The sequence below is a fragment of the Cydia splendana genome, chromosome 20 (assembly GCF_910591565.1).
Source record: "Cydia splendana chromosome 20, ilCydSple1.2, whole genome shotgun sequence".
In the NCBI taxonomy this organism is placed as follows: Eukaryota; Metazoa; Arthropoda; class Insecta; order Lepidoptera; family Tortricidae; genus Cydia; species Cydia splendana.
In genome coordinates this window covers 15,694,669-15,706,930 of record NC_085979.1, presented here as the reverse complement: position 1 = coordinate 15,706,930, position 12,262 = coordinate 15,694,669, and positions in this window count along the sequence as shown.

Below are 12,262 nucleotides of genomic sequence, written 5' to 3'. Positions count from 1 at the left end.
CGTGATAATGTCATGAGGGTGCAAACGCTACTATTTAACTCCGTTCAAAAGAAAGAGACGAACGTGTTATCCTGTCATACTCGTAATATGCAAGATAAACGTGTTTTGAGTATTTACCCAAACAGGTATACCTACCTATTTAATAGGAATGTAGGTATACTTTGTGAACATTCAATCTCTAGAATTAACACATCAGGTTTATTTTAAAGGCAGGGTATTCGATTCAAAAATAAAATTGGAAAGGTAATCCGTCGGCTTTGAATGATCGGCGATCAGTCTGCCCTTTGATCTGCTGTTTTGATTCATTGCTGTCCCAAACCATATTTCTTGAGGTTTTTGGATAGCATTACATTACAATCAACATTGGCCACCCTGCCAAATATGGTTATTAAAACAGTGAGTCTCCACCAAACAGCTATCTATACCTTTCTTTATAAGCGTCGCACTGACCCATTCGCATACGCTTGTTTTTTACCCAAGTACGTCGTATAAAAATACATCTTTCTGTCCCTTTTATGCCATCGACATTGATTGAATTACTGAATGTGTCAATGTTAGGTAACATATTATATTACTAGGTCTTTAATTGATCTACTAACAATGTTCCCGAAAGGTTGTAGCTCTAGCTTCTACGCAGGCATGTTCTTGAAATCATGTTTTTATTCCACGAAACATTATATTATTGTTGCTGACAAGCAGGAAGCGAAAATATTGCCGAATCACTACAAATACAAAAGCAGTCTACTTCACTCCCAATCGTATCAGTCATAACTCAAAAATATTGTCATAGCAAAAAGAATTTAAAGATTAGCGATATAAAGTTCAAAGTTCAACGGGACGGGGAAAATAATTTTAAGGTTTAGAAAATAGTGGGTATCGAGTTAACCCGAAGGTATTGAAGGTGTGTTCCGGTCACGGTTTTATGAGACTTATGTCTATTGTAATTTGGGGTTACCTACTCTAAAATAGGGTTGGAAATAATGGACATGTGAATTCAATGGTTACGTGATTTTTTTTCAAAACCTGCTATAATGGTTCTGCTATTATTATTTTTCAGCACACCAGCTCGTAAAGGCTCTCTTGATTGTTCAAAAACTGATGAGAAAGTTGCATTTTATCCACAAGAGTGGTAAATCAATTTGATGCAAATTTTGAGTAGTTTCCTTATGTTTGCTGGTAGAATTGACGTTTAAAGTGCGTTTAAATGATGATTTTGAATGATAAATATTTTAAACGTCCACATGGATTTTAATTGATTTTGATTAGTTAGTATTTTCCTTGCATTGGTGTGGTCAAAAGTTTTGTGTTTCACTCGGTGGCAACATTTGTTTATCCCTCGTGCCTTTAAAACCCTCGCAACGCTCGAGATTCCACTTTTCTTATGGAAGTACTCGTACTTTCCCAGTTAGTCTGCACTAAGAGCAACGAATTCAAACCAATCTCGAATAAAAATGTGATATTTAAATTTTAATGCTACGTCAGCACGTAATGTAAACACCTTTACCTGAAGTTTCTATGTGAATGAGCATAATCTCCTTTATGTCTTTCAGAATAGACGTATTATTTCGAGAAATATCTGTTTTCGTGTTTACACTTTACATGCCCCGGTAGCCATACAGCTTATTCTTTCAACGTATAAATTTCTGAATTATTTTGAGAAAGAATTTAACTTTCCCAAAGAAATTCTCGGAGCTCAACGAGGTTGCGGTAGTGTTAGGATCGGCAACACGCATGAAACACCTCTAAAGTTGCAGGCGTCCATAGGTTACGGTGACGGCTTACCATCAGACGGGCCATATGCTTGTTTTGGCCACCGACGTATTATTAAAAAAAAGAATAAAAACCTATGACAAATATATAACGATTGGATGATTAACCGCCCCTGTCTTTCAGGCAAGCTTAATTGAAGTATGACGCAGATCCAATCCCCGTGTACGAGTATAAAATGTTATTAGGATTTCCTGGGAAATACGGGAAGACAAAACTAAACAATAAGAACCGAGTATCAATCATAAAGTATAGCTAAATGATTAATCTGTGGCTTGAGAATTCGATACACCTAGAGGCTGATTGTGATTTAACAATTTGTTAAGGATTTGATCTTGTTTTGATACGACTTCGACGATAGCGCTCGCAATAATGGTTGCAATAACCGCGACCATTATTGGTGGTTCGAGTCGTGTCAAATAACGAGACCAACACCTTACCAAATTGTTTTAACTATTATAGAATCGCTCTCCTGGTATAAACCATAATCATTTGGTTCATACGGCTAATCAAATAGTTATCGACTGTAAAAAAGTTGTAAAATCTAAAATAAATTCGTGTTTCGAATTTAACAGCCCATGTAGATGGCGCTGAACGGCTCCGTAATTTATGCGGTAACTCTGGTGGAGAGTATGTTTGACAATCGTTACCACAAAGTGCTTGACTTACCTACAATGCAATACAAATAGGCACCTACTCTTTATTGCACACCTCAATTAAAGAAAACAGCAATACAAGCAGAGTTAAACGAGAGGCGGTCTTATCGCTAACAAGCGACCTCTTTCAGACAACCTTTAGGTAGCGCAAATTAATAAATTTACACATGACTTAAATAATGTCCTATGTCCCCTAGATGGAGCAGAGGGCGTCCACAGTGCGTCGTCATCTGGATCGATCTAGTGCTTCGTGCTTGAGTTCACTCCAAGACTTCCCGATAGGCTTTCGCCTCTGCAATAATAGTCCGTTGCCTGGTCTGCTTCGCAAACTACAATTACAGCCCTACTTACCTTTTTCCGTAATCGCAAATACAAATGACGGCGAATTTCACTTCTTGCAATTTTTCCACTCAATTCCCGACTAAATTATAATATAAGAAAAACAACCGTAAGTACATCAATATGATAGGCACCTCAACGCTGTCATTTTCCCGACCCGAGACAATCAATTTTACATCCCACGCGATAAATATCACACAAAAGACAAATCTATTGTGAAAAAATCGTACAAAATCATTGATCACAAGTTAAGGATGACTCACGCTAGACCGGGCCATGCCCGGGCCGAGACATGTCAATTTCTATGGTGGTGCTTTCCATAGAAAACGAAGCGCCGGAAGCTCTGGCTTGGTTTAGCGTGAGTCATGCTTTATCCAGTTCACTCGACAAGACATCTCATTTTCAATTTATAGAAATGGTTGAAATGCAAAAAATAATTCTTATATTCCTAACAGATTGTAAGAGATAAAAACTGCGGTGTGCAATATATTGCCAAAGCCACAGCGCAGGAGAGACGAAGATAGTTCAATTATTTTGTTTGTGCCTATGGTACTTAAATTTTATCTATTACGGTTATGGAAAGTGTACGGATATATAACTCTCGAATCGGGTTTTGTTTTAATTCAACGCAATTTCCATTGAGAGTAATCTATAACTTTTCCATCCGACATGTTTAATAAATTGATGACAGAGGCTTCAAGTATTTTTAATATTTTCTTTAATTTACATTCTGAGCGTGTTGCCAGCTTCCTTGGGAGAGTCAGTTTAAATATTTTTTTTAAATAAATAGGTACATGAATCACAGAATAAAATCAACCCAGTTCCCAACCAAAATTCAACCCAAAATCACCCTCCAACTCATCAGTACAGTCACCTGCAATAATATGTTACACAACGAAGACCGCAAAAATATCTGACACGATCTTATGTGCAGAGCCATAAGAACGTGTTACATATTTTTGCGGCGTTCGAAAAGTAACATATTATTGCAGCTGACTGTACGCCTTACCAGAACTGCGATTGCTTAAAAGTCGTATATCTTCCGGCATTTAGTCTGTGCCGTTACTATTGGAAAACTGCGAACACGAGTAATGCTGGTCGTTCGTTTGTAACGACAGAAAATCTAATAACCGGCTGCGACACGATGTCATGCTTGTGTCCCTTATACGACTCTTACAAGAGTAAGACATTTTGTTCTTGTTTTCTTAGTGTAGTAATAGGTGATTGTAATGTAGTAAATATTTAGAGCGTGCAATGCCTTCAAAGTAAATATTTATCAAACAGAAAATTTTATGGAAATGTAAACTGTTTTGTGTAACATTCTGTATTAAACTTTGAATCCTATCTCGTAGATTCGTCTCGATTACAGAGTAAAATTTTTTTTTTGATCCAACTTCTATCCCACGGATCCCCTGCTCGTGGCCACCCTGCTGTAAAACGAACGAGGCTTTGGTGACCCCCCAACCCGCACTGGACCAGCGTGGTGGGCTTACGGTCCAATTCCCCGGATGAAGTCAATATTTTTGAATTTTTATTTTCGTCAATTGATAAATGTTTTCCTGTTTTCATCCAGTCGGTAAGTAGATATTTCCTTGTTTGTAGGTGTAGCGTTACCTTGCCTCTTAATTGGTTTAATTAATACGGCTTTTCTGGTTCAGGGTTGAGCCTTTTTCCAGTTCCCAAAGAAATATAAAATTCTTCTTTCCCGTTCCCCTGATTTCTGAGGATCGCGACCACATGTAATTTGTCTCCATTTTGTGCGGTCATAAACCACGTGGACTGCATGATGCAGACTATCGTGCCGCCAGCCGACCATTCATAGCTCATAGCGTTCGACCATCTCACCACCCCGAGCTCATTTGCCATTCATTCGGCTAAATCATGTTTCTCCACATCATGCGTTGAAGACCGCATAGAATAGGTATTATGTCCGAAGAATCTAAGGGCTCGCTCATGGCATATAAAATATAAAATGAGACTGTGGAATAATTTGAGAAACTGGAGATATTTATTTTTCTCGACAGATCTTATTGTAAATTATATACTTACTTAAAAAACAACTCAAAACTCAAAATTATAAGAGACAGCGGTAGCATTAAGGGTTATGTTAAGTCTGTTAAACATTTTAAGTGACAACCCTAAATAAGAATTAATTAGCAGAGGCGGCTGAAAATGTATTGTTTTAAATTGAATTTGATGCGATTTAGGAAAGTAGATAAATACCCGTATTTATTACACCCCCGGGCCAGTTTACTTGACTTGAAACATCGCAATTAAAAGAAACTCTTCATTCTTTGACAAAAGCTTGTTTTAATAATCGGAAATACCTACTTATAATGTTCTGTTTAGCTTCATTCTTTAAGTTTTTAAAATTTTACTAAAGAATATTCATTGTTCATTTGGCGAAACCATCTTGTCTTAGTTCGTAAAAGGTTCATTCTCTACTCTCCCGGGGTCAAACCAGGCTATCCAATCCACTAGAGACGAAACAAATGGCTACTTTCTAAAGCTCAAACATTCCTCGGACTACAAAATTTGTTTGATATTTTTACTATTCTTTCAAGAAGTTCAAGCACCGCTATAATAATGTTTACACTCAAAAATTGAGAACGGTGTAGATACCTTGAATTCTCTTTGTCTACCCAGCGCAGGCCAGTGTAATGCTGGCGATTACTATTGGGAGACTATAATCCTGGTTGATATTGAATTTTCTATTTAATTATATCTTCTTTATTCCACGAAACCTAGCATGCAGTCGTCGGTAAGCATTAACAATTTAAGCATTTATTTTAACAGAGTTTTTATGAATTCAATAGTTTTGTGCAGTTATTTTTAAAACGCTGATTGTTATGAACTACTCTTAAGTAACATTAGGACACTTTAAAGGCCCCCACTCATTAACAGCTCGCCGGATGATATTAGTCTGTCAGTTTGGACTGACGACTTATCAAACTGAGAGTGTGTGGCCGCTTGATGATTCCGGTCAGCGTCGACAGATATCGACCGGACATTCCGTGGTCTTGGGGCCAGTAAAACATACATTATGAGGTAGCTGGCCTGTGGACCCGACTCTGCGTACGGATTCGAATAGCTCCGCGTTCACTCAGGACTAGCTGATTTTAACTACTTTTAATTCCGACTCCAACATTTACTACTTTGAAATGCTAGAGCGTACTAAAATATGGAAATCGAACTACTTGTCTCTAAATTCGTGTAAAAGAATCAATAGACCACAACTGAATTCTAATACTCCGCTGGTTTAGTTTTTATAGAGTCTAACTAAATTATAGGTCCTCGTTTACGCTCCACTTGAGTGTAATATAGTACCTACCTAAGCACCTACTTCTGTTTTAAAAGAAGCAATTCTTCACAAGGTTTTATAGGAGGTTTACTCACAGTATTTGTTACGAGTACTTTGCTTGTTAGTTTCTATAGGACCACCAGTTTAAAATGTATAATAGAACTGAAATTCAGGATACCTACTTAGCTTCTGCGATCATGCAGCAATATCATAGTGTTCAAGCGAGTGAAATCATGGAATTTGGAGCATAATTTAAAAAATAACTATACGTCCTAGCAATATACTTCAAAGACAAGTTTTGTAAAGAATTTAATGAAACATACTCGTATATAGTTCACTGGTAGTTTTGTTGTAACTTCTACCGACAATTGGAGGGTGGGGGAAACACCCGCTTGACCAGTTGTTTTCACTTCTATTTTTCTTAACTACATAAGCTACATGCATGCCAATAAATGTCATGCTTTTTTCCGGTTAGAAATGTACTTTAAGTTAACAAGACTTTAACCCAAAGCGGTCACGCTTCTGCACGGTAGTACGGTATCACTTGTACCATAACTTATCTTGTATAGTGCACTACCTAAATATGGAATTTCCTACCGCATGGTCCCGTATTTCCGAGTAATTATGATCAGGAAATTAAATGCTGACTAGGTAAACAAATTATATCCAGCAGTGCGAAAGTAAATATCCCTCTTGAGATAAGGCGTTCTACATACATACATACATAAAAATATGCGATATTTATTATAACAAATTAAAATACCTACCTACATCAATTTTGCGGATATACTATAATCAAAATAACAATTTGACATTTTGACCTCGATCTACCTCACCTTAAGCAACCCTCCTTGTCTAATTACAATACTTTATCCATGGACTAAAAAACTAATCTCGATAAGAAAGGAGAAATATTGGATCCACAGGTAGGCACTTGACGGATTCTCGAAAGTATTATGATTAAATCAGAGGGGTCTGATTACAGCGAATAGCAATAAAAGCGGTTTGTAAGATCCAGCCTTTTTTTTTCTCTTTTCACCAAAACAATTCATTCATTCACATTACGAGTATAAATACATTTGACGTTACAAAGGTCTATCCAAAATTACATTCAGCTTGCAAATTGATGTCAATTCAATCTAATTTGGAGGTATATGTATGCAATGCAAGATATATTATGCTGCGACTAATAATATACTTATATATACAATTACCAATAGAAGAAATTGATATAAATAAATAAGATATAATAGATTTAGTTAGTTTTATGCCGCTCCTGATTTAAACAAACACGCTGACGTAAATACGTGACACGGGATCTATGAAAACCAAACGACCACAAATACAATCACTACATTGGTTATTATGTCTTACAAATCGTCTTCAAGCCTCATCATTACATCGTATCATTATTTATTGGCGAAGTTTACCGCTTGAACAAGTTCGTCGGCGACTCTGGCCGCCATAATATCGTAATAACCCGCCATAACCCGCTGTGAGGAATTACGGCGTAGTATTGCTGACGTGACGGGGAGACGAGAAAGTTCGGAAAATTCTGTTTATGAGGACGATGAATTTGGAGGTGGCATGGTGTTGGAATTATTAGTGTCTAAAGACTTAATGCCATTACATTTAAAGAATAGAATAGATGAAATGTATTCAGAAAACGCTTAAATTTCAAGTATTACATGATACAACAGAACTTTAACTAAAATTATACCTTGATCTACCTCTTTTGTAAAAAGTGACATCGACTGAATAAAACCATATGACTTTGTCATTCTGCCCATGATATGGTATATACATTAAAGGTGACATTCGGATAACGACTGAAGCAACGTTGCATCGAAAATGCGAGGCAGCCACCTCATGTATCGCAGTATTTCATATATAAGTGGCGATACCTCACAAGAATGCTCCCACTTCAGCCCCGCTAACTTTTGCCCCAACTTTGGGGTAGTTAGCGACATTGAGGGGTGACCGTGTGTGGCAAACTTTCAGGTCAATTTGAATGTACACTAATATCAGAATGACATCTAACTGATGTCATTCAGGTATCGTGCATTTCGCTCGTATTTGTTGGTACTGTATTAGCGCGAGCAGGACGCACGCTAGCTAAATAACATGATCCAAATATCATTCTGACGTCAGTGTACGTTCGAATTGGCCACTGTCTTGTCATTGCCGCATTGGACATGTACGATGAGCAATTTAACTGTTTCATGGCTGCTTCTATTGAACTTTATTAACATATGAAACCTGGAGGTCGAAAAATCTACTAGAATGTGTAGAATATATTTATGTCAAATGTGTGCATGATCAGATATGACAAAGAAGAACCTTTGGCTTCCTCCAAGAATGTATCTTAATTATAACAATATGTAGAGTAGAACATACAGTGGCCACGAGGTAATATCGGAGCAAAAGAGTACTCACGAATCTATTGACAGAGATTATAAATGAACATCCGGTATATTTTCTGATGTGCCGACAAAAAGTTTCCAAAATTGCGAAAATTTAAAATTATCACAATTTCCTGTGAATACCTATTTCATGTGAAATATTAAACTACTTTTAGGAAACTTTGTGTTAATTGCACATGTGTAATTGTGTATGTTTCGAGTTATTTTTAATGGCAATGATATCACGAAAACAGCAAGAAATATAGCACAAACAAAGGACCTTAAGGAAACTACAAATTTAATATTGTCTTCGGTTACCGCGATAGTTACTCATGAAATAAAACTATTGAAACGGATTATATCGCGTATATTGAACTACAAATTGACAAGCGTTCCCATATCGACTTAAAGCAAGACGCCACTCAATCAAATTTCAATACCTAGGTGATTTGCCCAAATTTGCTTTCACCTGATTACAGTGATTACGAAGTAATATCGTTGGGATGGCATTACCTGACAATCCGACACCTGATAAGGGTTTACAGTTACGAGACGCATTTGGCTTTGGCAGAGTTATTAACAACGTCGTAAAATCAAGAATTATGGCATCAAAATAATAGTCACTAGGTACTTTAAGTTAGGGTATCGATCAGTCAAGATAACTTTGCCAATATTATTAGCTGTGAAACAAGTCGAATTATGAAACACTTTTAACTCAAAGATACACAACTGTTTTGTCTTTATATACACAGCTGGGTTTTTGCTCCATGCTATTAATAGCATTAACCCAGCAGCTATTCTCTCGAGCAGGCTCTTGTCTTGAATAATGGAGATTATCCCCTAGAAATCATATAACGGGGTGTTAGGATGCACTAAAGGACGACCGCCGACACGGACAAACACTAAAAATGTCGACAGAAACGATTAGGTATAATTTTAACTACCTGAATATAATTAGGTATCATCGATAAGAACGCAACGCAGTTCTTTCCGTATGGATAATCCATTCAGTACCTGTGGCTTAAATTAATCGCAGCTGGCATTAACATACTACTCTTGAATTAATAATAGTATTCCAAAACGCTTCCCGAAGATAAGCCTCGGAGACGAACAGACTGTAAACTTAATACCCGAGCTGTTACAAATCCTATGCAAGTTCCAGCGTCTGCAATGAAGCGTCCGATTTCATATTCACTGAAATTTCTAGAGAGTGAAAGAGAGAGTTAAAGTGGCGTCACTTTCTTAAAATCGTGCCTCCCACCTTACAAAATTATAGCCCCGGAACTTTGTTTTTAATGAAGGTTATGTAATTCCATCGAACCTGAGTGTACATCCTAATGTACATATTTTTGAGTGGCACGAGATTAAGGCAGATTTCAAATGTATCCTTTAATTCAGATAACTACGTAGCAAAAGCTGTTATGCAACTTCGCTGCCCCTATATTACAGGGTCCTACGTTTCACTTTTATCGAACTGAAATTTGAACATTGTCATAGTGACATTAAGTCGAATTTCAACTATCTTTAAAATGTAACATAGAACCCTGTAATATTGCGGCATCGACTTGCTATGCTTGTTAGTGTGTTCATTTGTTTAGGTGTGTTCCTGCAATTAAAACTCATTTTTAGGGTTCCATACCGCAAAAAGAAAAAAAAACGTAAGTTTCGACATTCTTAAGGGAATCAAAATTGATAGGGACCTAGAACTATGAAATTTTGGAAGTACCTAATATCGTCTTACACTAAAAATATAGGGAATAATCTGAAAATTTCAATTCTGTATAAAATAAAATAATGATAATAATTTCAGCCTAATACGTCCCACTGCTGGGCACAGGCCTACTCTCATGCGCGAGAGGCTTGGGCTATAGTCCCCACGCTAGCCCAATGCGGATTGAGGACTTCACATACACCTTTGAATTTCTTCGCAGATGTATGCCGGTTTCCTCACGATGTTTTCCTTTATCAAAAACCTAGTGTTAAATATCAAAATTATACTTACATAAGTTCCGAAAAACTCATTGGTACGAGCCAGGATTTGAACCGGCGACCTCCGGATTGAAAGTCGGACGTCATATCCACTCGGCCATCACCGCTTCTTAATAAAATTTAGTAAAATTTGTACGGAACCCTCGCTGGGCGAGTCCGACTCGCACCTGGCCGCTTTTTTTGAATTGACAATGACCCATGGATACTTTATTGCAATTGTCGTTTCAGACTAATGATGGTGACGTAGGATAGTGGAAGGTTATAAATAAGTTGGTTAAAAATTATTTTGATAAGCTTTGAGAAAATACTATTTTAAGAAAATTCTATTGGATACAGTCGCCAATAAAACTTTGTATTGAAAATCTTCTTCTTCTTTGCTTTTCCCGGTACTGCTAATAAAATGTTTACATTTTGATATTTTGATATTTTCTTAGGCTAAATCAACTGTAAAAATTGACCAGCCTCGACAGGTAATGAGATTAAGTAGCGCAGCCTCCAGCTTACCTATCTAAAACCGATATGCCAATAACATTATCCGCACTACTTAATTACTCGCTAACTTTCGTAGCCAAGCAGTTTCCACCCACATCACCGAGCCAATTTCTGCTTTAGTACATTTTGATAAAATTGACATAGTTATTTCTCAGCTTAACCTTACGAAGTGTCGAGGGGTCTTGTTGTGATTGTCAGTGTATGACATGTTAAAGGTTTATGCTAGGGGGCTATTCATAAATTACGTCATTTCAAATTAGGGGGGGGGGGGGGTCTGGACATCGGATGACGGTAGCATGAAGTAGGAGGAAATGGGGTCATTTGATGCATGATTTTTGGATGATTATAGGGGGGGGGGGGGGTCCAAAATCGTCAAAAATCGATGACGTAATTTATGGACAGCCCCTAGGTTATAGTAGACATTCAACCGTTTAAAACGCAATTTCAGGGTGTGCCTTTATAGGCTTTATTTATATTTCCGCTTCCGCACATAATAAAACATTCTCGGTTTCCGTGTGCATATAATTATATCAATCAGTATATAATCTTATACTGAGTAATAGGTATGCATGTATTTAATCTAGTAGTTGGTGTAAAAACTTGCAAAACAATGAACGAAGTTCTGCTGATGAGGTTTAAACTATGACAGAGGCCTCATCCTGTGAAGAAAGCATTTAATCCTTCCAACGACCAACCAACTGGCAGTAAATTACATTTCGAATAACCCACAATACCTAATTTAAAATATAGGACAGATTTATTTAGCTATTGACATATTTAACAAAATTCCGTCAAGTAGAGTCACAGGGGCGTTTCGCGCCCCATATTTCGCGTGTTTCGTACTAATGTCGCTCTCAAATAAACCGTTTATTACCAATAACATGCTTTACGACACGCCAACGCAAGATGTGCGACTGAGACACGGCGTATCATATGCTATCATATGCTAGGCGCACTTTACTTCGAATATGAATATTGGATACTAACTTTTGCCATATCGTAAACACAGTAGTTACAATATATACGTTGACTCAGTTTGGCGTATCTTGCGAAGTTTTTAACCTAGTACATTTGCCTAGAATTAGCTATTTGTCTGACTCTTTGACTGTTGATCGTTGATGAGTAGGCTGTGTCCACTACTCATTAAAATAAGCCAGTTTTTTCAGTGGGTCTGAAATGATCCAACGTGCATATCGGTCAAAGCATTTGGCAGAAACTGGTCAACTGGTCCTCAAACAGAATTAAAGACTTAGGAAGAACATGGATCGAAAACAGAGTCCATAAAAGGCACAGTTTTTAAAATGCTCGATTTAAAA